The sequence below is a fragment of the Macrobrachium nipponense genome, chromosome 36 (assembly GCF_015104395.2).
Source record: "Macrobrachium nipponense isolate FS-2020 chromosome 36, ASM1510439v2, whole genome shotgun sequence".
Lineage (NCBI taxonomy): Eukaryota > Metazoa > Arthropoda > Malacostraca > Decapoda > Palaemonidae > Macrobrachium > Macrobrachium nipponense.
Window position 1 is genome coordinate 47,971,503 of NC_087220.1, and position 26,939 is coordinate 47,998,441.

At 39.4% G+C, this 26,939-nt stretch overlaps 1 protein-coding gene across 11 annotated transcripts in view; it reads left to right on the forward strand.

Moving 5' to 3' along the window:
- The window catches only part of LOC135203605 (uncharacterized), a 366,497-nt gene that overhangs the window by 322,280 nt on the left and 17,278 nt on the right, over positions 1-26,939 (forward strand). For 5 of the 11 annotated variants that reach the window (XM_064233417.1, XM_064233416.1, XM_064233413.1 and 2 more), the window contains one exon: positions 16,908-17,060. The exons of the other annotated variants lie outside the window; for them this stretch is intronic. The gene's annotated coding sequence lies outside the window, so the exon portion shown is untranslated. The remainder of the gene's footprint in view (positions 1-16,907; positions 17,061-26,939) is intronic. 11 annotated transcript variants of the gene reach the window in all.

Sequence of the window (26,939 nt, forward strand, 5' to 3'; positions counted from 1 at the left end):
CCTCTCCGAAGAGAGGTTGGAACTCCCCGGATGCGTCGCGCCCGTTGAAGAGGGCTTGGAAGGCTCCCTGCAGTCCTTTGGCTTCTAGTCGGAGGTTTCCCGGAAGAATCGTCGGTGGAGGCGAAGAAACACAAGAAATCTGTGATCGTTCTTCTTCTCGCGCTCCGCGCTCGGCGCCTGCTTCCGAGGAAGAATTAGAAGATTCTCCTACGAGAGTACTCGCGGGACTTCAAGCTCAGATCGGCGCTAGCAGACTCTCTAGCAGTTAGATCACGTAGGAAGAAGGACGTTTCTCTTCCGATCAAGAGATATAGGCGCCGCTCTTCAGAGGATCGTTCTCCTCATATGGGAGGTTTCGTATGAAGGTGGGGGCTCGCGTGAGCGCCCTCGCTCGCGGGAGCGCCCTCACTCGCGTGAGCGCCCTCGCTGCGCTGCTCTCTTTCAATTTCAAGGCGCCAAACATCGGTAGGACGCTCTATGGAGAAAGAAGTTTTTTCTCCAGATTGGATTCCCGCTTCCGGTAAGCGCACTGCACCTGCTCATCACGCGATTTCTTCAACTCCCTCGCGTGGAGACTTCTCCTCAGCAGCTCAAGATTATAGAAGGCGCCTTATACAAGTAGGCGTTCTTCTTCCAGATGTCACTCTCCTCGAGTATCGGATCGTGACTTCTCTCCTGACAGGCATCTAGAGTCTGGTAGGAGTCGTGTGCATGATAGACGGCCTACTGTTAGCCGCTCCCCGCAAGGTAGGCGCCAAGAGCCTACTGCACATAGCTCTCCTAGTAGGCGCTCGTCTCTTTAAGGCGTCATACTCCTGATTATTCTCCTAAGGGCAGACAACAAGAGTCTTTCAAGCGCCCTTCTCCGTGTAGGCGCTCTCCCCCCGCTTCTAGGCGCACTTCTCCTGACCGTTTGTCTCTTGGTAGGCACCAGGAATCCCGGAAGCGCCCTTCTCCAAGTAGGCGCCTCGTTAGTTTTGAAGCGCCCTTCTCCTGAATGTTACCCTCTTGTTAGACGTCAAGAGTCTCGCAAGCAGCCTTCTCCTAGTAGGCGCATTTCGCCTTCCAGTCGAACTTCCGTTGATCGTACGCAACTGGACAGGTATGGAGAGCCGCGCAAGCGCTCTGCTCTCGATAGGCGCTCTTCTCCTGGCAGCCGCTCGCCCCAGGATAGGTGCATAGAGTATAGTAGGCGCTCGCCTCCTCGTAAGCGCCCTGCGGATGTTTCCGAGAATCTCGGAGTAGGAGCCCTACTCTCCTTCGGCTGAGATTCCGATACCTCGAAGAGGGAGTCTCATCGTATACTTCCCAGATCTTTCTCATCGTTCTCCAGTGGATGTGAAACTCTTCTAAGAGAGGGCGTTCTCCAAACTCGAGCTCAACTCCTGCTAGGATCCCTTTCGTAAACCTAAGGATCTTCCGCGCTCGCCCGACAAAGACGTCCTAGAAGGTTCGGGATGAGGAACCGAACACTTCTGCTGCTGTCTCTTCTTACAAGAAGCTTACAGAGCTACTTTTACAAGTTTTTGGGGATTCCCTTACGCCTACGGTCTCCCTTCCTTCTCCTCACTCACTTTTTCAACGGCGAAGACAGCGAAGAGTTCTTCTTGTGTGAGGATGAAGCCAACTCTTTCTATGAAGAAGGCACTGAGGAGTTTTGGTTCCTGGATGGCTTCCAAAGAAGAAGCGGGGAAAACGATGTTCGCTTTTCCTCCTTCGAAGTTATCAGGAACGCGCTGGTTTCTGGTACGAAACAGGAGAGAGCCCTTAGGATTGGGTCTACCGTTCTTCGGCTGATTCGGATTTTCGGCACTGGTAGATTCGACAAGGAGAACTGCCCTTAACTCTGCTAAGACGACTTGGGCAATGAACGAATGGATCATTTGCTCAAAGGTATGTTTAGAGTGCTAGAAGTATTTAACTTCCTTGATTGGTCGTTGGGAGTCCTAGCCAAGAAATTGAAGTGCCAGAGTCAATTTCACCAGATGATCTTATGTGTTTTGTCTTGTATGGACAAGTCAGTAAGAGACGGAGCGAGTGAAATCGCCTCCCTTTATGGGGCCGGCATCGTGAAGAAGAGGTCGGTTTACTGTTCCTTCTTAACGAAGTCGGTCTCCCATGCTCAGAGGTCCTTCTTTGCTGTTGCTCCCTCCTGTCTACTCGTTGTTTTCCCGAAACATCGAGTGCAGGACATTTCGAGGTCACTTTCGGCCAAAGCCACCCAGGACCTTTTGGCACAGTCGGCAAGGGAAAACCTCGCCCTTCCTTCCCCATTTCCTACCAAGTGGCTAAGAAGGAAAAGGCAATGTGTTCGAGAACCCTTTCGAGGGTGGGGATTCTTCATCCAAGAAAACCTCTACGTTTAGAGGTCGTAGACCTTCTAAGAAGGGGTAAGACTTTCGCCAAGTCTGTTAAAGCCCCCAAATAACTTGCAAGTCCTTCAAACAACGGTGGGCGCCAGACTCTTAGAGTTAGCAGAAGTCCTGGGCCCAAAAAGGGGCGGATCCTTGGAACCCTTTCTATTTTGAGGAGAGGTTACCTCATCCCTTTCGTCGAAAGACCTCCCTGACGACCATCCCAAGGGAACTGACCGCCAGGGTACAGAGACCCCATCATGAATCAAGCTCTCCCATCTAGCAGTAGATCAGATGCTGGAGAAGGGGGCTATCGAACTAGTGACAGACCATCATTCATCGGGCTTCTACAACCGCCTTTTCCTAGTTCCGAAGTCCTCAGGGGGATGGAGACCGGTGTTGGATGTAAGCGCCCTGAACTTCTTCGTAGAAAAAGAAGAAGTTCACGATGGTAAAACGCCTTCATCAGTGCTTGGGCAGCGCTTCGTCCAGGGGACTGGATGTTTCCTTGGATTTTCAGGACGCTTTACTTCCACGTACGATCCATCCTTCCTCGAGGAAGTTTCTCAGATTCATGATGGGGGGAAAATGGGGGAAAATTTTTCAGTTCAGGGCTCTGTGTTTCGGCCTCTCGACGGCCCCTCAAGTGTTCACGGGATTTTGAGGAATGTGGCTCAATGGGCTTCATTTGAAAGGGGTGAGGATATTCCATGTAGCCTCGACGATTGGCTAATAAGGGCCAATTCAGAAGATCGTTGTTTGAAGGACTTACAAGTAACTTTAGAATTGACGAAGGCTTTGGGACTTCTCGTCATTTCAAGAAGTCATCACTAATTGCCCGAGCAAGAGTGTGTGTATCTCGGGATACAGATGAACTCTCTGAGTTTTCGGGCTTTTCCCTCGCAGGAAAGGATAGCCCGAGGATTCGAGAGAGTAACAACCTTCTTAGGGAAAGAAGTATGCACAGTGAGGAGTGGATGAGTCTGCTGGGGACACTCTCCTCTCTGGAGCAATTCGTTTCCCTAGGAAGGTTGCACCTGAGACCGCTCCAATTCTTTCTTCATCGGAATTGGAGTCGTCGTTCTCAGGATTTGACGTTCTCCCTGTCGTTACTCCCAGGACATCAAGAAACATCTCTTATGGTGGACAGATACCCAACCTCTTTGCGAAGGGACTGTCTCTTCAATCACAGACCCCAACCTGGTGTTGTTCTCCGACGCGTCGGACATGGGGTGGGGTGCAACTCTGGGAACCAACCAACGACTAAGTCAGGTACCTGGGTGGGGGACCAGGTAGCCTGGCACATCAACAGAAAGGAGTTGATGGCTGTGTGGTTGGCTCTGAAGGCTTTCGAGCCCAAAGATCAGAAGATCGGTAGTGCAGGTCAACGCGGACAACACTACAGCTCTGGCATACATCAGGAAACAGGGGGGGACGCATTCCTTCTCCCTGTACGAGACAGCAAGAGACCTTCTTCTGTGGGCAAGAAGAAAGAGGAATCAAGCTTCTCACCAGGTTCGTGCAGGGAGAAAGGAATGTAAGAGCAGATCTCCTCAGCAGGAAAGATCAGGTCCTTCCCACAGAGTGGACCCTTCATCTGGATGTATGCCAGAGCCTGTGGAAGTTATGGGGCAAGGCCACACATAGACCTCTTTGCCACGTCAAAGAACAAGAGGCTGGATCCTTACTGCTCTCCGATAATCGGTATCCAGAGGCAGTAGCAATAGATGCTCTTCTTCTAGACTGGAACGGACTCGACGTCTACGCGTTTCCACCCTTCAAGATCCTGGGGCTAACTATCAAGAAGTTCATAGAGTCCGATTCAACGAGAATGACCTAATCTCTCACTCTTTTGGCCGGCCCCAGAATGGTTCACAGAGGTACTGGAATGGTTGGTGGACCTTCCAAGATCGCTCCCGCTAAGGAGCGATCTACTCAGACAACCCCACTTCGACAGGTACCGACAAAAATCTCCTCGCTCTCAGTCTGACTGGTTTCAGACTGTCCAAAGTTTGGTCAGAGCGAAAGGCTTTTCAGCAGCAGCTGCTAAAGCATCGCAAGAGCGAGGAGACCTTCCACCTTGCGTGTATACCAGTCAAAGTGGGATGTCCTTCAGAACGTTGGTGCAAGAGGAAGAACATTTCCTCTTCCAGTACCTCTGTGACCCAAATTGCGGATTTCCTTATTTTCCTCAAAGAGAATGTCATCTGGTTGTGTCAACTATTAAGGGATACCGCAGTATGTTGGCGGCGGTATTTCGGCATAGAGGCTTAAATATATCCGATGATAAGGACCTGCATGATCTTATTAGATCATTTGAAACCATTAAGCGTCCTCATGTAGTACCGAACTGGAATCTAGACGTAGTCCTACAATTCCTTGGGATCGTCTAGATTCGAACCTCCTGGCTTAGCCTCTTTCAAGGACTTGACGAAGAAGGCTATCTTCCTTTTGGCCCTAGCTACAGCTAAAAGAGTGAGTGAGCTCAAGCTATTGAGGGCAATGTAGGGTTAAGGAAGATTCTATGGTATGTTCGTTTCTTCCAAGTTTCCTTGCAAAGAATGAAAAAAAAACCCATCAACGCCCTTGGCCCAGGAGCTTTGAAGTTCGTAGTTTATCTTTTCTAGTAGGGGAAGAGCCTGAAAGAACTCTTTGCCCTATGAGAATTATGAAGTATTTCCTTAAGAGGAAGGAACAACTTAAGGCTAATCAAGATGTACTTTGGTGCTCCGTAAAGGACCCCACTCGGCCATGTCGAAGAATGCTCTTTCCTTTTTTCTGAGAAGCCTTATTACAGAGGCACATGTTGCCTGTAAGGAAGATCAGTTTTAGACTACTGAAAGTGAAAGCTCACGAGGTGAGAGCCATCGCAACTTCGCTTGCATTCAGAAAAAATATGTCTGTGCGGAACTTGATGGAGGCGACTTTTTGGAGATGCCAATCGGTTTTCGCAAACCACTACCTACGTGATGTAAAAATCACATATGATAAATGCTTCGCCTTGGGTCCTTTCGTATCGGCGGCGGATTCGGTGCTGGGGCAGTGGGAGCTGAAACTTCCATAACCATGTGTAAAAAAAAAAAAATATTTTTATATGTTACCCTATATTTTTTATATTGTTGTTTTTTGGTTGTCTGAAAGAGGTTGCAGGAGGCACCTCTTTTTGTCGTAATATTAACCCTTTGTATTTTGGTTAGGTGGTCTGGTGGTTGGGTTGGCTCCTTGTCAGAGGTAGTGGTAAGGATCTGTTAGGTAAGCGGACAAGGTCCCTCTAACAGCATCCGACTTGGATTCTACCACAATAGGGGATCACATATCCCAGTGGTAGATCCGAGAGTCTTTCAGCATCAGGTCACTCCTCAAACGTAGCTCTCCGGCAATGCGACTCAGAGATAGTATCTATTGAAGTCTTCATCCTGAAAAGGTGAGAACCAAGGTTTTTATATCCTACAACATTAGTTGTTTCCCGTCTACCTGTATTATTGAGCTGTCTCTTACCCTCCACCAAGGTGCCAATCAGCTAAGTATATCTGTCAGGGAAGTTCATGTACAAAAATGATATTGTTAAACTACAATAAAGTTTTGTACATACTTACCTGGCAGATATATACGATTAATGGCCCACCCAGCCTCCCCTCAGGAGACAGGTGGAAGAGAAAAAATCTGACAAGCTTACGGGAGTGGTTCGTACATCCGCCACAGCGGCGGGTAAGGTAGACCACCTGACCTACCTGTCGCGTGCCTGCGCGAGATTTGAAATTCTGTCGGAACGTCGGAGACTATAGCTAAGTATATATCTGCCAGGTAATAGTATGTACAAAAACTTTATTGTAGTTTAACAATATCATTTTTATGTCATGAGTGTTTTTCATTAGACTTAATCTACTGTTGAATTTATCAGTAAATTTGGACCAAAATGTTATCTTGTAGGTAGTCTTGGAAAGGAAAGGACACTGTACCATGAATTTTGCTTAGTATTTAAATACGTTTTACATAATTTCTGCAAGGAAGTCTGGGCTTGTGTTTTTAAGCCTGGAATTTTCTGTTGGTAGCTTCATCCAAAGAAATGGATTGACTTGCAAGGGAAAAATTTGTTACTGCAACTCCACAAAGGCTTGCATGATGGCAACTGAATTATCACTAGCTCTTTAATGTCCTCTACTTACTCGGGACTTGTGAACCTTAGATTTTCTATTGTTTCGAGTTCTGGAAAGGCCTTTACTGCTGTCAAATAAACGGCTTCTAAGTAACTAAAGCTATTCTGGGTATCCTAGAGAACCTGAGACCGAATTCTTTGAGCAAGTGATGTTCTTCAGATATTAGATATTAAGTGTTGTACTTATACTATTCATGAGTTGTTGAACTATCCAAAGGTTCATTATTTTTCAGTTGAGTGTAATGGCTAAAAAGTTTTATTGGAAAAAACTATTGAAATGTAAGAAAATGCAAGGTACAGGTTTTATAGTTTTTACTTTCAATGTAAGGAAATTGGAGAATATTACCAAAAATCATATACATGAACATTTTAGGTTGTGTGGTTTTTTTTTTTTTTTTTTTTTGTTCAGTGTTGAGGTTGCATATGTATGGGTGGATAAACATACTTTTCTATTTTATATACAGTATATATTTTTTGAAAGAATATGATTACTGGGCACGTGTTGTAAGTTGGATTACTTTTATCTGATCTTGATTGATCATCAAAAAATATCATTTAGTACGGTTGATTAATTTTTCACATTTTGTTTATTGACCTTCATCCCAGGACAAAAGTTTAGTACAGTACATTAGAGTACATTGTGTAAGGATAGGCATAAAAGCTAGATTTTGTAAAGGAAATTGCTCTTAGTTAAATCTGACTTAGACTTTTTGGATTATATTAAATTTTTTTTTAATCAGGCTACTGCATACTTAACTAAAGCACACATTCTCTCTCTCTCTCTCTCTCTCTCTTCCATCCATCCTCTTCTCTCACCTTCTTCTCAAGAACTCTCTCCCTCTCTCTCTCGTTCACTCTCTTCATTCCTCTCTCTCTCCATCCTCAGCTCTCTCTCTCTCATGGTATTTCACTCTGTGGCCAGTTATTGAAGAAAGGAGAAAATGATATAGCAATAAAGGATGTTTCAATAGTCTGCTTTGGAAGCTAAAAATTGTCAGAAAGAAGGGGACAAGAATAGTAAAACTAATTATTATTTCTAAATGTTAACATGGAGTTGAGTATACATATTCTTATTGAAGGAGTATTTATTTGGACTGTTTCTCTATGTACTTTCAACCAGTTTTCTTTAATATAAACTTGTACTAATTATAACAGTGCACTTGACAGCCAGCACTGTTTAGTTGATCACTTGTCTTGGAAAATCATCCAAAGTCTTAGAATTTTATGCTGTTCTTGACTAAATGTACTCCATGAACTCTCTTATTTTTAACTACCAAGGTTCTGGCATATATACATAGCCAAAATGTAAAGCACCAACTATGCTAATGAAGAGTTAAACATAAAAATCTGCAGATAAGAAAAGTATACATAATGTCCTCTTTAAAGAGGTCACATTTTTGGTTAAATTTTTCTGTCCATTGCAGGATTTCAAAAAATAGCTGAACAAATTTTGTTTGCTGCTGTTGCGGGAAACAATAGATTATAGATTTCCCACCTATAGACTTTTGTCCTAGATGCTTATGTATAATCTGTGGCACTTGTTATTTCAAAACTTTAAATGGTGCAGACTACTGAATTTGAGTTGTAACTACGCTAATGAATACTAAATGAAAATGCTGTTTACAGAGATTAATGGCAGTATCAGGTGGTAATATGACTAATGAAAAATAAGAGAATTATGAAATTCTCTCCACATCGTGTCTTTTCAGCCAAAGTTTTAAAGTAAGGAAAAGGGTCAGGAGAATGAAGTTTATTCTTCATTGGCAAGAAATATATCTTTCTGTATTAAGATACATTCTTAATCTTGCAACATTTCAAGTAAGAAATTGTCATGTAAGGCAATGATTTGGAATTATTATTGTATTATTTGTGGCATGTTAAAGCAAAGTAACTTGCATTAACAGACCCACAAGCAAGTGCTTTGGCAGTGCATCTTGGGCCAAAGGGAAGTTGCAGGGAGCCTTAGCCTTTTTTGCTGTGTACCACATAAAGCCTTTTTAAAGTAGAGGATTAGTGTCAACAAGTGTTGCTATTACCATTTAAACTCTTTGTGTGAATTCTTAGGTTAGAATCAGGGTCATTTATTTGAGAAGCTAAAGTAAAACAATTAGCATTGCTTGTTTTATATAAGTATGCTTTTATGATAGAGACCCTATTTGAAAATTAGTTATTAACATTAGACCAGCATTATTATTCGTAGTACATGAAGCATCGGTAGAATTTGTGCATAACTGAAGGAAAGACTGCAACAAAGAAGATAAGATTGATGGTAGTTTAAATCCAAGAATTTTTAAGGCTGTAGGGTAGCCAAAGGTTATGATGTCATCGTCCACCAAACGCAGCTTAAACATTGCCTGTGAAATTACTGATGCTACGGGCTGCTCACATTGCCTGTGAAATTACTGACGCTACTGGCTGCTCTATGAGCAAGAGCCCGTGCTGGCATAAGGCCCGCTTAATCTCAAACAACAACAATTACTGACTCCTATGAAAAACAAGGCACAGAAGAAACAATCCATAAATTTTACAGTAGTTTGACTTCTGTCATTTAGTAAGTGTACCCTGTCAAAGTAATTTTTCTGTAGTTTTACAGAGATTGGATTTATGGGTCTGATTGGTTGTCTGCAAGTTGACTTCTACACGATTGAAGGGATTCCAGTCAACTTTAGTGCAAAAGTAAATTTGGTTAAACATATACAGAAAACCAAACTTGAAAATATGTCTTTCAGTGACTGTGCTGTCCCACCTTGACATCACAACCTCTACATGATTGAAGGAATTTCAGTCAGACTGTGAAGTAGTTGCACGTAAGGAGAAATCACCCAGTTTGTGACATCACAGTTACCATAAATACCATCACAACTCTTCTTATGGTTCAAGGGATTTAAGTCGAACTTCGTTCAGGTGTAGACATACACGTGTGGAAGTGCAAGAATAGAGAACATCAAACTTCATGTCCATCAGTGTCCATCTTACCTAATCATCACAACTCCTCACATGAATTAATTTTAGTCTAACATACAAAATTGGTTAGATGTGATTGAAGGGAGTTTGTCAGTCTGCTTGTATCTAATCTAACTGTACCCTCATCTGTAACAAAAATGAAGTTTAGACTTTACATAATGGCCTGCATATTCTTTAAGTGGTGTCCATTCAGGTTACTTAGATTATTGACCATACTAAAATTAGATGCCTCGTTTACTTAATCACAGCTTCCACCTTGTTGAAGATTTATCTTTACACTCAGAGTGTTTGTTCAAGTGCATTGAGCTTGAAGTTTGATTCCTGACAATTGTTAATTTTGGGGGCTGTAATGTACAGTGAGAGGTATATTCACTGTGGGCTAAAATTTTGAAGAAGTTTCATCATGAGATTGATCTAGATTTTGAAATAAGTAAATTTCATGTTTTGATTTGAAAGTTGACCATTAATTCCAGTTTGATTGCTGTTCACAGACCATTATGGATATGATGAGTACTGTAGCAAGAATGTTGCTTGTGAATTGCAGAGAAAGCAAGAACTTTATTAACAGACGTATAGATCACAAAGTAGCTTTTAGAAACATGAAGTTGAGTGGTATTGCATCAAAAGGAACTGGACATTCTTGTGTAACTGAAGATGTGAAATGTATCATTGCTGTTAACCTGAGTCTCTTTATTAAACATTGTTAGGAGTAATGTCAACATTGAAAAGGAGAGTGAAAAGGGATCGTATTTATGATGAGACTGAAATGAAATTACTGTAAACATCAAGGTTCAATGTTATTGTTGCAAAGCCAGATGGTCTCCAGAAATCACTCCAGAATATGAAGAGCATTGGAAGTTAGATGTGTAAGTTTGGTGAAGTGGAAGAACATCATGAAAACCTGCAGCATAGAACACAGAGTCAGGTTTTTGGGTATCATTTATGGCTCTTCGAGGAAGGCAGACGTACCAACAGCATGGTTTCTTGTAGTTTCAATGGAAATTGCCTGTGGATCAGATTTACTCAAGATTTAAAAAACTTTTTTGGAAAAATTTACAGTACTTTCTTCTATTCAAGAGGAATTTAAAGGCAAGAAGAGGAAGGTACGAAGTTGAAAGATATTCAACCTTAGTTAGAAGGACACTAGAATAGTGAAATGCTGATGTCAGATTATCTGCTGAAACTGGACCCATTTAATGTGTATAAGCAGTATGGTCATTCATCCAACATATATGAATTTCAGATATACAGCAATTAATTTAATCCCCAATTGGGATAATATACCATAGTTTATATCCAAAGTTCACCCAAGAAATTAAGATATTTTATGTTGTTTGCTTAAGCAGTAAATTACCAGATGGTTACACCTGATTGTAAGGCATTTTCACTTCAAAGACAGGTGATATCCTATAAGAAGAATGAGTAAAATGCAGTGGGGGGGACATGGCAATCAATTCCATGGTTGCACTAAACTGACCTGCAAGGCCTTCTTAGCACATACTATTTTAATTAACATTTTTCAGTCACATTTAAATTTAATCAAGATAAGTTTGTATGCAGTGGTTACTCAAGTCAGTATGCACTTTTAGATCCTCAAGTGAACAAGATAACTCAAAGTGTAATGAAAGGTTTTATGTGTAAGATTGGATTTATATACAAAAATTAAAAAGTTGGAATTACTACTGTAATACACTTTATGGGGAAACAAATTAGTTACTGGTAGATGCATCTACTATTAGGTCCCAGTGAATGTGTGAGAAGCCTGTACAATATAGAAGTGTAACATGGTAAATTTCGAAAATTGTTGAAATCTTTGGTTAAATCCTGTATGTAGTGTGTAAATTGACAAACATTATTGAATAGATTGCAATATTCCACCAATGGCAGAGTAAAAAATGTTTTAAAGCTTTGAAGAAATATGCTGATTTTGGCGTGGAAATTCAACATGTAAAGTCTGTAGAGTAAAATGATAATGGCCTCTTGAAGATACATCACTGCTTGATAATTAAAACCATGCTTTATTACAAAATTGCAAAAGCAGATCTCCATGTCATTGGCGCATGTTTCGCCTGATAATATAGTAAACCACTTTCTTTTTTTTTTTTTTTGTTTTTTTTTTTTTTTTTTTTTTTTTTTTTTTTTTTTTATGACGAGGCTGTTGCAAAGGCTGTGGAAAACTGCAGTGCTTTGACAGATCAATTAGCCACAACCATAGGATATGAAGTATGCTTATTGCAAGTGAAGTTAAAAAAAAAAAAAAGGACAACTTGTAAGGCTAAAGAGATACATGAAATGCAGGATACTCGACCACACCAGGGCTTATTCGCATCTTCAAAAGGAGTGGCGTGGTTGGTTTGGTGTTTGCTTCTCACCTCGGTGGTCGTGGGTTCGATTCTCGGCCATTCCATTGAGGAGTGAGAGATGTGTATTTCTGGTAATAGAAGTTCACTCTCGACGTGGTTCGGAAGTCACGTAAAGCCGTTGGTCCCGTTGCTGAATAACCACTGGTTCCCTGCAACGTAAAAACACCATACAAACAAACCGGATAATAGAAGTACAGTACTTGCAATTCTACCTGTGTAAATACAAGCATTGTTGACAACATGGATATTTTTATTTTATCAAGCTCTCTTGTTGCTACAGTCAAAAGTTGTTACAGGACGTTCAAGTGATGTTTATTAAACTAGTTCAGTTCTGTTTGGCTCTCATATATCAGAAGCTGGTGATGCACCAGGAAGATAATCTTGCAAAATTTAATATGGAAGGTACTCTACGGATTTGGCAATCAACTTCATGCTTACCCCAAACATGGGAATTGCATGAACTGGTGTAGCAACATACACCAACTTGGATCTTTTCTTGCTGAAGTGATATGGCCACCTTAGTCGTTACTACTACAATGAAAAGGCAGATTTCATCATGACGCTGGATTTGTATTTATGATGTATTTTGAAACCAGCTACATTATAAATAGTTTTCATGGAGTCAGGAACCAGAAAATTCTTCATGTTTATGCTAAAGAAGACTTAAAAGAGGTGATTGTGTGGTATGACGGCGTTGGTATGGGTTGAGAAACCGAATAGGAAAAAACTTTTATTGATGAGTTAACACAGTCAACGTGGGTGAAGGATGAAGAGGTACAGTACTTGGTGACGGTTATAGTACTATATGGCATGAATTTTGATTTTTATCTCTTGTAGAGATATAAAAACTTGCCTTTAAGCGTTGAGCAGTTGAACACCCCAGCGCCTGACTTTGTAGGCTAAGTTTCATATTAATCCATTTTTGGTAAATGTGTACTTGGTTAATTAAATGTAACAGTATTGCGTTGTTACAAAATAGTTTAAGAACCTAAAATCACAATAGGGCTTGCCCTTAAGTTTCATAATCCATCCATCCATAAATCATAAATTTTAATGTTCGTAGACTTGCCTGTAGGATCTGTTCGTAAATGATGAGCTTGGAGGAGGAGTAAAGTCAAGTTGGATAAGAGACCAAAATACCAGAGAATTAGTGAAAGACACACTTGTTGGACCCCCATGGAGGATTTTGAAGAAGAAACTAAAGTTGCGGCTTGTATGGCGGTTTTCGAGTTTCAGATAAAGGTGACCTGATGAGGAAAGGCGAACGTTTTACAGACTTGAAAGAAGTGGAAGTTGTTTAGGGAAGTGATGTGTAGCTGTTGAATGTACTTCGAAGTAAAATGCTATTAGTTCTATTAATTTTACACAGTACCGTAGAATCACAACACAGTAATGGGCCAGAACTTGAAGCTTGGGTAACACTGGGAATCATGAATGGAAGTCTGGCTGTCAGTGTGTTTGAAAACGTCGCAGAACCTTAACTATAAAAGTACTTATTAAGAGCCATAGGCTAACCTTTTATTAAGAGCCATAAGCTAACCTGTTGAAAACGCAGGACCTTAACTATAAAAGTACTTATTAAGAGCCACAGGTTAGTTGAAAACGTCGCAGAACCATAACTGTAAAAGTACTCAAGAGCCATAGGCTAACCTGTTGAAAACGTTGCAGAACTTTAAATATAAAAGTACTATTAAGAGCCATATGCTAACCTGTTAACGTATTTACAGCATGTATATAAAGCCTAACATACAAATCTTTACCCTAGGAAGTTTTCGTGGATTAAAGTGTAAGTGTAGTACAAATTACAGCGCTGTTATTAACCACGAAAGGAAAATCTCGAGCATTTCTGGTACTTGTTTACATATATACTAACGTACAGAAGTGCTAAAGTTTAAATGCTGTCAGGTTTATTGAAGGTAAGCATGCCAGGGTCAGTTTGGTCGTATGGAAAGATTATTGTATGAAAGTGTTTCCTTGGATAATTAAAGGTAGAGTTTGAGAAGAATGCAAAGGATAAACTAGATTGCACAGCTGAAGTGTTGGAAAAAATAAGGGACTGGTAGTACAAGTGAATGTTATTGATGAAGTCTCGAAAATAATATCTTAAATTATTATATTATGGCTTGGATCAACAGTGATAGGTTTAATGGAGTCGTCAGCAAGTGAAAGGATTTGAAAGTAAACGAAATCTGTACAGTGCTAATATATAGATTATATATATATATATATATATATATATATATATATATATAATTATATTCTGGCTGGTGAATGGGTATAGTAGTGACTTGATTTTTTTTTGTAATTATACAAAAGTGTTTATGACGTTACTAGTAACAGCAGTACAGATTATTTTGAAAGGAAACATAAAAATACTGAACTGTTCACAGGAGCGGCTAATGTTGCTTATTTAAAAAAATGATAACGGTTGAAAACAGAAATTTAAACCATTTTCAGGTCAACCAAGAAATATTCAAAATGAACATATATTTACATCAAATACTTAAGAACTGTAAACTTGCAAAGCAAGCCGCTTCCATGGGAGAAATTGGGAAGTCAATAAATGTGACAAATCAACTAATGAACACACAAACAACAATATGCAAGGGACATATAGACAATTGCGAAAGTGCATTTAAAAAGTAGCATGCGGCCTGTTGGAAGCCCAGCCTTCAGCATCATTATTACAGCCCAAAGGACCATTCCATAATATTCTTGTTGGAAATCGCAAAACGAAAAGAAAAATGGATTGGTGTAAATTGTATAATTCTCATGCTCATATGATGTGGGAATTCTGGTGATAGAAGATAACTCTCGACGTGGTTCGGAAGTCACGTAAAGCCGTTGGTCCCGTTGCTGAATAACCACTGGTTCCATGCAACGTCAAAACACCATTCAAACAAACCAGATGGGCCTAAACTAAGTGGTACCTGGGCTGGGGACACGTGACAACAAACTGTTTCTGTCTGAGATCTCTGTCATTCATAACAGCAACGATTACCAGGATTTGATTAATTTTTGTTTTAAATTCTAGCTCGGCAACAACGATTGATAAAATCTGCCTTAACGGTATCATAGTGCGTGTTGGATCCTAGAATTGTTTCAAATAGCACCATCGAAGAATAATAGTGGAAGGCAACGTTATGGGCACCAGCATTTGGTCGAGAGTACAGATAAAACATTCACGAGAAAAAAAAAAAAGTTCGTTAATCTTTCCTAGATATTAACCTTCACGGGTGGTAATTCGGTGTAACGACCTTTGCGGCATGGTACAAGGCTGTTTGGGATTACTGTAAAAACAAGGAAAATAAAATTTATATTTATATATATATCAAAGATGCCCCCTAAGAAATGCGAATTTTCCACTGACTAGCATGCAACCTTAAATTAATTCATTTTCCCTATGACCTATCCTAATAGCCAAAATTGACCTTTTTCTGACTGTTCCTGACTTACTTCTGGCCACCGTGATCGACATTTGGTTGTCAATTCTAGGCACCCATGTAAAAACAGCTAGTCATCAGTGTTGAGGAACAAGTTCTCGTCTGTTAAGGCTGTGAGGTTTAAAATATGATTGCTCGTACTGGTAAATCCTGAAGGAAGGTTTCAAAGTTGTGGTAATCCCTGAAAAACTCCGCTTGATGCCTGTGAAATACTTTAGATATGTATTTCTGGTGATAGAAGTTCACTCTCGACGTGGTTCGGATATCACATAAAGCCGTTGGTCCCTTTACTGAATAACCACTGGTTCCATGCAACGTCAAAACACCATACAAACAAATAAATCGGTACGTTTTCAGTGAAGGTCGGGAACGAAAATCCCTACACCCAAGGACCAAGGTACATTCAACCTACGAATGTATAATGTTATGCGTGGATACTTCATGTGTTACATAGTGATTTCTGTACGAAATGCAATATTTTTCCTTTGTCGTCTTGAAAAAGAGTTTGGGACAGTGAGAACGTGAATAGAAGTTATTTTAAAATTATTATATTAGCAGTTCGTGTATCTGGTGGCTATGTGGATTTTTTCAGTACATTCATTTTATATTTTTCCTTCAAAATTTTTGGTACAAATTATGGTTATTTAACAATTAAGAGAAGTCTAGTTATGTACAGATGTATAATTTTATATATATTATATATATATATATATATATATATATATATATATATATATATATATATATATATATATAAATAAAGTACACTATCTTACTTGGATTTTTTTTGTTTTTTTTTTCTTGCAAAGCTGGTTTATAAAAGAACGGTAATAGTGCAAGTGACACTAAAAATCTCTCTCTCTCTCTCTCTCTCTCTCTCTCGTCTCTCTTCTCTCTCTCCTCTTCTCTCTCTCTCTCTCTCTCTCTCATGTTATATGGAAATATCAATGTGAATAGGAATTGAGTGACTGATATCTACCAGAGTGAAAAAATCTCTTATTATGAGGCGATCTTGGGATTTAATCGCCATGAAACCATCGTGAATGAAGAGAATGGTGTTTTATGGGTAACTATTTCCCCTTTTCTTTCCCCTACCTCCCGTTGGTGATAAAAGTTCACTCTCGACGTGGTTCGGAAGTCACGTAAAGCCGTTGGTCCCGTTGCTTAGTTAATAAGCACTGGTTCCATGCAACGTAAAAACACCAAAAAAAAAAAAACTCCCGCTTTTGTTTTTTGAGCCGTAAATATTCTTTTACCATTTAGGACTTGAGTTCATCTTATCTTTAATTGTTTTGATTTTTTGTTTGTCGCAAAAGATTCTCGATAAGAAAAAGAAAAAGACCGCTATTCCCAAAGCAACATGAAATGGAACGTTCGAGTTAGGTCCAGAATTCGGTATCGAAATGATGCGTCAATAACTTTGCCATGTGTATAATAATTATTTTTTTTTTTTTACTTTACAAAACTTAAAAATGGAGTGAATTGCATTTGGTGCAGTAGCCAAAGACTATGCTAGCTGCATAAAAAAAAAAAAAAAAAAAATACTTATTACAACAAATGAATGAAAGTAAACCAAATGTCTCGTAGATCTACATTAGTACTAATAGTTGCTCAATTTTGATTGCAGGGACAGGATTAATTAAAAGCAGCAGTTGGGAAAAAGAGATATTTAAGTCATTACAGAGTGTAGTTGAAATAGTGGAGCTCTTAATTTAAGGAGCAGCAGAACGACGTAACAGTAATGTAAGCTGTTTGGAAAACAGAAGACTACCGGATGATTGTGAGTATTTGAATCGACGTTTCGGTCGTTTTAGTTTTTGAATTTGTGGTCTGTTGACGTACGTTGTCATTTGACGCCAGAAGAATTGAATGAACGGTGTTAGAAGTTCACTCTCGACGTGGTTCGGAAGTCACGTAAAGCCGTTGGTCCCGTTGCTGAATAAACCACTGGTTCCATGCAACGTAAAAACGCCATACAAAGAAACAAACAATCATAGAAAGGAAAGAGAGAGAACGGGACCGGTTGTCCTGTGATGTGAAACGTCACCTCTTCTCTTAATGGAGCAAGAAATACGGCCAACTCTGCAGGTTATGTAACCTCCAGCTCTCTCTCTCTCTCCGTAGGATGGATAGTGCCGTCAGTGCACCCCAAGCGGTGCAATGTAGGCATTGCTCAAGGGTCTTTGTAGCGTTCTTTCGGCCCCCTAGCTGCAACTCCCGTTCATTCCTTCTACTGTACCTCCGTTCATATTCTATGTTTTCCATCTTAATGTCCACCCTCTCGTAACGGTTCGTAGTGCAACTTAGAGGTTTTCCTCCTGTTACGCCTTTCAAACCTTGATAGTGATACTATCCATTTCCGTTGCAGCGCTAAATGGACCTTAGTATGCCAAAATTCTCTCTCTCTCTCTCTCTCTCTCTCTCTCTCTCTCTCTCTCTCTCTCTCCTGAATTGAAAGGTAACCTAGTTCCCATTACGCTTCTGCCTTTAAAAGTCTTGAACATTTTAGCTGCGATATTTATATCTGGTACGAATGTTTAAAGAACTACTTTATTCAGGGGAATCTCTCTCTCTCTCTCTCTCTCTCTCTCTCTCTCTCTCTCTCTCTCTCTCTCTCTCTCTACATGTAAAATACATAGTTTGCTAGTTTTCATGATGTTGGAACTTTTCTTTTGCTTGTTTCATGTGACTTGTAAAATAATGATGATAACAATCAAATTATTGTGGACAGATTGTTATTTTTTGTATATAATTGCAATAATCGTGATAATTTATGTAAAGAAAAATGCCCAAGAACGTTAGGCTTTACGTCGGGAAGTGCCTTTTGTATCTGAATTCTGAATCTAAGTGGCTGGGAGGCGTACGTGACTGCCTGTCAGCAAAGTACATAGAACTTTGGTTATTATACGCAACACGATTTTACGTAGGCGTTTTCGTGTATGCATTTGCGCATGCGTGAGAGGGAGAGGTTATGTCCAGGGTAAATATATCCATAAGTGTCATTTTAAAGAAAACTTTGTGCATATAAGTAATTATATGAGAAGTATGCAGGGGTGTACTGTTATTTCTAATGTATGCGATGACATGGAATGTCTCATATGCCTTCTTTGAGTTGAGCAGTGTGCAGATGGCAGATGTATACAATACCTGCGTATCATAAAGTGAGGAGAATTCGAGAAGTTTAGCATTGTGGTTATTACAGTTACATACTTTAGGTGGTGATTTTTTTTTCTTGGTTACGTCCGTAGCAACTCCATTGGCGATGTGATTGAAGTTCTTCACGCAAATTTGGGAAGTTGGTGTACCCAATATATCTTGACTTTTTTTTTTTTATTAGTAAGATGAAGGGACTGTCCCTACTTAAGAAGTGCTTGGCCGCCCAAGAACAAGTTCTCCAGGAAGAGAACTTATTGGACGAGACTACTACGTTAAACATTTTACATTATATCGACTATAAAAGATATTTATAATAATTTAATGACAAGTATGGGTCTAGAAACGTCTCGAATTACCTGTATGGTGTTCAACTTCTTGTGTGATTTTAATCCCAAATTATCCAGGTAAAAAATAACTCGAATCTTTGTCTCTCGGGAGATGCTTAACTTGAAACTGTCCATCCCTGCCTCCTCCTCCTCCCCCCCCCCCCCCCCTCACCCACTTCTTCCTCCATTCCTCTCCCTATTCGCGCGGTTCCTCCAACCACCACTCCCTCACAATCTTCAACCTCACAGCACACCACCTCGTTCAGCCCCCCCCCCCCCCCACACACACACACACACACACACACACACACACACACGAACACTTGCCTTTCAACATCTGAAGAAGGAGGCAACGTCCTCCTCCCCCACCACCACCACCACCACCACCACCATCACCATCACCACCATCACCATCACCATCATTCTTGTACGAGACCCAACCATGTGTCCTTCCACCCCCATGTAGTTCCTCATTGGACGGGTGACTTGCATATGCAGAACCAGAGGAATTTATCTCTGGTTAGAAATTCATTTCTCGATATAATGTGGTTCACATTCCACAATAAGCTGTAGCTCCCTTCGTGCCAGGCCTAGGAGAGCTTTTAATCAGCTCAGTGGTCTGGTTAAACTAAGATATACTTAACTTTTTTCCACCCCCAAATTCATCACTCACCCTCCTTATCCAGGATCTTTCACCATCTAAACCTTCCCCTCTCCCCTCATTACACCATCCAGCCCCCCTACTTATCCCTGTAACACCCTGACACACCTACAACCCCACCACAGAAAACATCTCGGTAATGCCGCAGTTCTCGTAATAAAGTTAACAGAATTCAAGAATAATTAACTGTCATTTCTTTCTACTCTCATATATAGAAGGCTTACGTTCATGGAAGGGAAGGACCAATGAAATCTGTATTTTAAAGGAAATTAATAAAGAAGCAAGTAATATAACAATGTATTTTCACATGTAGCAAATGGTGTGGATCAGGAAAGTAAAACTGCATTAATTTGAAGGTGGTGCATTGACTTACATCAGTAAGAACTCGAGATTAAAACAGCAAAAGAAGTTCAGTTAAACACTGATGGGTGTTAGGACATTTTTGAGTTCTCTGTTAAAGGAGGACTGTTATATCATCCATTTAAACGAGTGAAAGAATTGGTACTGAATTTTAGGCCATAAGGCCAAAGCACTGGGGCCTCATTGAGCCTTTCAGTAATCAAGGCTGTACAGCAAGACGATAAAACGTTCCAGAAAATTAAGTACGAGGATCTGAAGGTGAAAACCCCACACTTGTGAAGATGTAGTCATAAGAGGTTGGACATTAAGATGGAAAACCGGAAGTACTGGGTGCACCAGATAATGGTCGCTGCAACCACCCTTGTAGACGCCAATAATGCACCACGCCAAGTGTACTTAAATAAGCAAATACCATATGCCCATTTTTGGTTGTTAATGGAATCAAATTACACTCCTGTCATACTGGCAGGTTGCCCCCACCCCCATTTTACCTTTCCTTTGGAACTCTCGGAAAAACATCCTTCAAAACCTTTTATTATCCTCATGTAATTCACTGGACAGTCCCAGCAACAGGAACTTTCCTAATACAGTATGCAGAGGAGTAGAGGACCCATTGTCAAAACTTTTGTCTGGTAGTGCAAGGCTAAATAGTTTGATTGATGTATGCAACAGTTTCCTACTTAAAATATATATATATATATATATATATATATATATATATCTATATATATATATATATATATATTTTTTTTTTTTTTTACATGGCCTACACTGTTCGAAGAAGACAATGCCCGGATTTAATTTTGACTTAATCGTAACATTCTCGGTAACATTACTGTATCGCGACTCCTAGCATTATCTGAAAACTATCTAACTGTCGCGCCGCTCCATATAATATTCAACTGAACACTATTCGCGTTACTACCCAGAATGCCTCTTCTACATTCTTGCCAGCATTCAGCCTCCACGAGGCGAATTGCATTGAAATCAAATGCGCTTTGAACTAAGAATTCACTTCAGTGCCAACACCAAGCTGTAGAAAACAAAAAAATCTAACGTTCTCTTCGCATATTCACATAACTAAAAAAAAAGGGGAAAAAAAAAAGGGGGGGGGGGGAAGTGGCATTACTCTCCTCAGATTAAAGTGACCACTTATAATCTAAAAGTGTGTGATTTACCAAGCCAGTGCTCTTCTATGTATTCAGCCTTTGACGTGAGCCATAAGGTTAAAGGAACTGCTTGCTTTGGTTTGTGGCAACCATCTCCCGACACTACAATACATTTTGACATTGATTTGATGGATGAAATTGAAAATGAAGTCAGCGCACTTACATAAGTAACGACACAGCCGTGCCAATCCCTGTCCCTCTAATGTCTGAGAATTATGCAGAAAACGAAAGTAAATCGACTTGAATCCTATGGTGAGAATTCTCAACAAATACCATCGCTAAATCTTGGAACATCAGTAGTCTGACACTAAAACTTAACAGCAAAATTTATATCCTAAAGTCACTCACATGACTAACATCCTGCCTTTCTCTTGCTAAGGTCTTTGAAAAGTAGGGGAAGCAGTCTAGAGCATTTAGACTGATAATGACCTCTGATCAACGAACCAGCAGGGCTTTTTTGTGCAGCTAATTGCTAAGGAGTAAGCTTCAAGAGAAGCATTCGTATAGACACTTAAAATACATGACTACACCATTTTCCCACAAGTTGTTCACTTCAAATACAAGATGATTCGAGCACCACTAAATAAGCCAGCCCATTTCGTAATGAATGTCCCACTAGGAACACCTTTTTTTTTATGAAAGTTTTAATCCTCGCCATTATTAAATTCTCAAGAAAACTGAACAATTATGAAATTAACTAAGTGGTGTAGGCTTCCCACAAGGTGCATATCTGTATTGATAATTACAGTATCTAAGCGGTTGGTGTGGATGCTTAGAAAATTTTTAAAAGATGAGCTATGTTTGATATTGATTAGACAAATAACAGTTTTTCATCATTATGGTTTCCACACTTAACTAACTCTGCCCAAAGAAGTTGACTAGGTGGTGCCCACGTAACTAAAAAAAAAAAAATGAAAACTCGTGACCTTCCTTACTGTACTGGACTGAAAGCAACTCTGCAGCATCCAGCGTAGGCGTTAATCCTATAGAATTTCCTGCAATATCGAAATGACCAGGATCCAGATACCCAATACAACTATAAACACCTTTAACCTTCAGTCTCGGAACAAACTAGATCAAACCCAGCTGAGATTGGAACTGTGCTACACTATATCTCATCCATCACAGATCAACCACTATACTTTAACAAATATCTTGGCAGATGCAGTGTCCTAATACGACCTTTCATTCTAACTTCATCTCGCCCCTTTTATTTGTCGATGAAGTCAGATTTAACATCATTACTTTCAGTAACTAAAAAGTAACATCAAAGTTTCACATGGGAGGACCATGGCGAGGTAATTCCCATCAGTGGCTGGAACTGATCGTCGGGAAATTCCACAGCTAAATCGTTTAATTGTGAGTTACATGTTTTATTGGGTCTTGGCTACTTATCGTCCTGGAGGAAGCACATTCTTAATTCTCAAAATGAACCGATAAACATCATCTTTCCCAGGACCTCGCAACATAATCATAGCCACAAAGTGTAAAGAAAAATTGTTGACTAGAATAAGTTCCTGTTTACGTTGAAGGATTTTCTGATCTTTCCTAGATAGTAACCCCGAGGTTTTGCGTAGGTCGTTCTATAAGACTTAATGATATTTACGTTTTTTTTTTTCTCCGGTAATTCCCAACGGTCTTTGACTAAGACGACGCAAAGGTGGATTTATACCAGTTTAAAACCCTTGGGGGTCACTATTAAGGAAAGATCGGAATTCTCGTCAGATTTTGGATTTAAGATTTTGTTTATGTTACTCCAGTGATTTCAACAAGTTTCATGTTGGTGAACTCTTAACATTAACTGTCATACTGTGAAAACTCGCCTTCTATTCTCCACTACTTGTAAAAACGCCATACAAACAAACACTCAAACTTGCAGTGGGTGCCCTTGCCTCAATGAAATTACATTTTCTCATCCAAGAGTTGAATTTTGAATTCCTGTTGAGAAGCAGGTTTTAATAAGCTCGATTTTAACCCAACAATATCTTGCATACCTCAGTCATGAGGGCTGAGAGTGCAGTTTAACGTTTGAATTTGGTCTGTGTGACTACTTCAGTTGTTATCAAGTGTAAATCCGCAACATAAATCTCTTTAGGAATATTCTGGCGATATGCGTCATCCCCTCTGAGATTAGTGCCTGGGCCATGGGTTTGAAATTCGTGAATTCCCTTTGTCCAAACCAGCCTTGGACGTTGGGTATAGCTGACACTTTTTCAATTTATTTATCTCGGAATTGGTTGGAAATGACCCCGTCCAAAATGCGGATGCATGTTAGGGCAAGAGACCTTGCTGGCACAAGGTTAGCTTAACTCTGCACAAAAAAAATTTAAATTAATTCCATTGCACTGTGTTGTTGATTAAAATTGTATTCAACTTTTAAACCATAAATACTAAATCAAGGGTTAATATTCCGTATTGTGTAGAATCTTGTATTTTACATAAGTGTCCAACTCCTCTTCATCGGTTTTTGTATGACCGGTATGGACTCGATAGATTAGCGATAACGTCTGACAGGTTTTGACAGCAACGGGGATCCCTTCTGACATCATCACCTGAAATAGAATGGGTGACTTTCTCTTAAGATTACTGGCATTTTCTTCCAAAGGATAAACCGTTTCACTCTTGAACATGCATGCGACTTACAGGCAGACTTTTAAGTTGAAATTATTTGAGTTGAAGTACTAAATTAATACAAATAAATTTCATGGTCAGTTGGAAAGATATGGATTTTACTGTGAGCAATTTCGAAGATGAGCTTGAAAAGTGGAAAATGCACCAGGAGACCGAGTTGGGGAAGAAGAAAGAGCCCGTATTGAATCTGCCACGCCGTGCAAGAGCAAGGACCAGAAATTCTCTCTCTCTTCTCGGGCGTCACAGATCGACTGAATTGACTGCTTTGAGAATTTGACAAAATATATCTATTTTAATGCACTTGGCTAAGAAATTAACATTCGTCCGACAATTTAATTATTATCTTTTGAAATACACAGGACAAAGAAAGAAATACAAGGTTTAGTGAATGAGTGAAGGGTTAACACCAATTCCTGGGTGGACATAGGTTGAAACTTGGAGGAAGTAGACTTCAGGACGTCTCCTGGTTCCTCCAGGAGTTCAGTTGCATTTTCAAGATTTACGGAGAGAGAGAGAGAGAGAACCAATTTGGAATGTCAAAACATTCAGTGAGGACATATTATGGCCAGCATATTTTTCTTCTTGTGCAATAAGCCAAATGCGCCATTGCAAAGCAACTTTACTGAATAATACATATATATATATATAAAGAGAGAGAGAGAGAGAAATATGTGTATTATTCAGTAAAGTTGCTTTGCAATGGCGCATTTGGCTTATTGCACAAGGAGAAAAATATGCTGGCCATGATATGTCGTCATTGAATGTCTTGACATTCCAAATTTGTGTTATGCTAGACTTTCTTTCACGAAAAAAGTTTCGCTTTCCTTCGTGACTTTTCTTGATTCGGTTATGTAACATAACAATACATACATATAATATTAAAGAATAATATAATTATTTATATATATAGATATATATATATATAATAGTATATATATATCTATATATATATATATATATATATAATATCATACATGTGTGTGTGGGTGTATGTATCATACTGAATGATTTATGAAGATATTTTTATATAGTTTGTTGTGTTTTGTACGTATATGAAAAGAGAATAAGTCTGTCGAAAGAGAAATTTAAAATACTGATGAAGATAAACCATTAACACACAAATTAGTCCGCTCAAACCGGAAGAAAGCAAACTTATGCCTTAACATTTGTGTCTTTTAAAAGGTTACTAATTTATTTTTTATCAGTCAATCTTTATCGCTCTCGTCATTTCCTGTAAAGGCCAAGTGAGTATTATCAACTTGTTTACGTGAATAGACTTTACATTTTATATATATATATATATATATAGATATATTATATAATATATATATATTATATAATATATATATATATATAATATACATATATATATAATATACACATATATTAGCATTAAGCAGTTTACCTTTTCAAGGATTGGCTCTATTAAAAAACTGATAAGATGATTGGTCACTGCTGAATTCAGTGTTTGGTTATGATTAAGCCGGCGTTATGCCAGCACGGGCTCTTGCCCCTAATCCACATTCAAGCTTATAACTTCGGATTGGCGGGTGGGAAACTACTTCTACACGATTAGCTGCTTCATATACTCACAAATGAAAGCTCATCGACACAGCGACATCACGCTCCCTTACACTTCATGGGTCACCGGTCTCCTAAAAAAAAAAAAAAAAAAAAAAAAAAAAACTACAGTACACCCTGCGTGTTGTCTATTGTTAAATCCATTCATTTCCGGTACTTCATCGCTTCCCAGGTCTTCCCATCCTTCCGAACACTTTAGAATTCTACAGAAGACAGAATTCACCTGCCTAGAGTCTTCCGTTCTCTTATGACCGAACCATCTCGACCGTGATTCGTCCTTTCGCCTATGCAAAACTTTTTTTTTTTTTTTTCAGTTAATTTCATAAGCCACACTGTTTTCCTTTCTTTTCACCAAACACGCTATATATTTTTATACTATATATTATATAATAATTATATATATATATATAATATATATATAATATATATATATATATATATATATAGATATCTATATATATATATATATATTATATATATATATATATATATATATATAATATATATATATAATATATATAAATCCTTCTCGTGGTCAGGTCGGCAAGGTGACCAACTCTTGATTATGGTATCGCGGGTTCGTTTCTCGCTACCGGACATCACGATTTCTCCAGAAATTTCTTTGAAGGTGGAACACAAGGGTTTGTAGTTACAAGCATATCCCCCCCCCCCTCAAAAAAAAAAAAAACAAAAAAAAAAAAAAAAAAAAGAATTTGAGAAGTTAATGAGGGCATTGTGGCTATTACGATTTCACACATATGTGTGTGTATGTGTTTTGCGAGACTTCTTTTTTTTTCCTTTGAACTGTCAGCAGTGTAAGATCAATTCACGAAAGTGAAAATGTTATCTGGTCGCCTGTCCATTGATGGAGCGGTGACATTTGGAACCACTTGACTTTAAAGGACAAGAAATCGTTAAAACTGCAAAAGAAGTCTCGAATCAGGATCGGATTTGTCTGGTTATAAAGTTAGAACTGTGTGTATTATTGATTTCAGTACGCAATCATTATTTCTATACTAGTTTGCGAGATTGTCACAGTACAGTATATGATAGTTCATTTACAACAGGGGATTTTTAATGACAGAGTACTTGGGAATTTGATTTTAACGGAAATGAAAACCTGCTTACCTAAACAGATGTTGAGTGGTCGTGGATGTGGTCCACAAACTGACATAACTGGGCAACCCAGTGTGTCCCTGCTGAAGCAGGAACGACGGAAACTGGTATAAAAAAAGAAAAATTGTTAGAAACTCCCGTAGGTGGTTGATGCCATCAGTGCACTTTGCTTAAGGTTCTTTGCAGCGTTCCTTCGGCCCCTGGCTGTAACCCCTTACATTCTTTTTACTGTACCTCCGTTCGTATCCTCTTTCTTCCAACTGACTTTCCATCCTCTCCTAACCATTGTTTCATAGTGCAGCTGCTGTGAGGCTTTCTTCCTATTACGCCTCTCAAACCTTCTTTACTCTTTTCTTTTCAGCGCTGAATGATCTCATAATGTCTCCCAGCGCGTGGCATCAGGCCTAAGTCTCATGTTCCTCATATCCCATTTGTTAAAACCATACAGCAAAGCATAACCTAAAGACTAATTATGATGCACCATACCTCAAATTGTTGTAAATTGCACAGTACACCAAAATCCTATGACTGGGAATTCCACAGTACATTACATCCATACTGTTGATGTCAGCGTGCACAAACCCTAAAGAACACAGTTGTTGTTATAATTCACACATAAAGACTGCAAATGTCACAGCACACTAAACCTAGAAACTCAT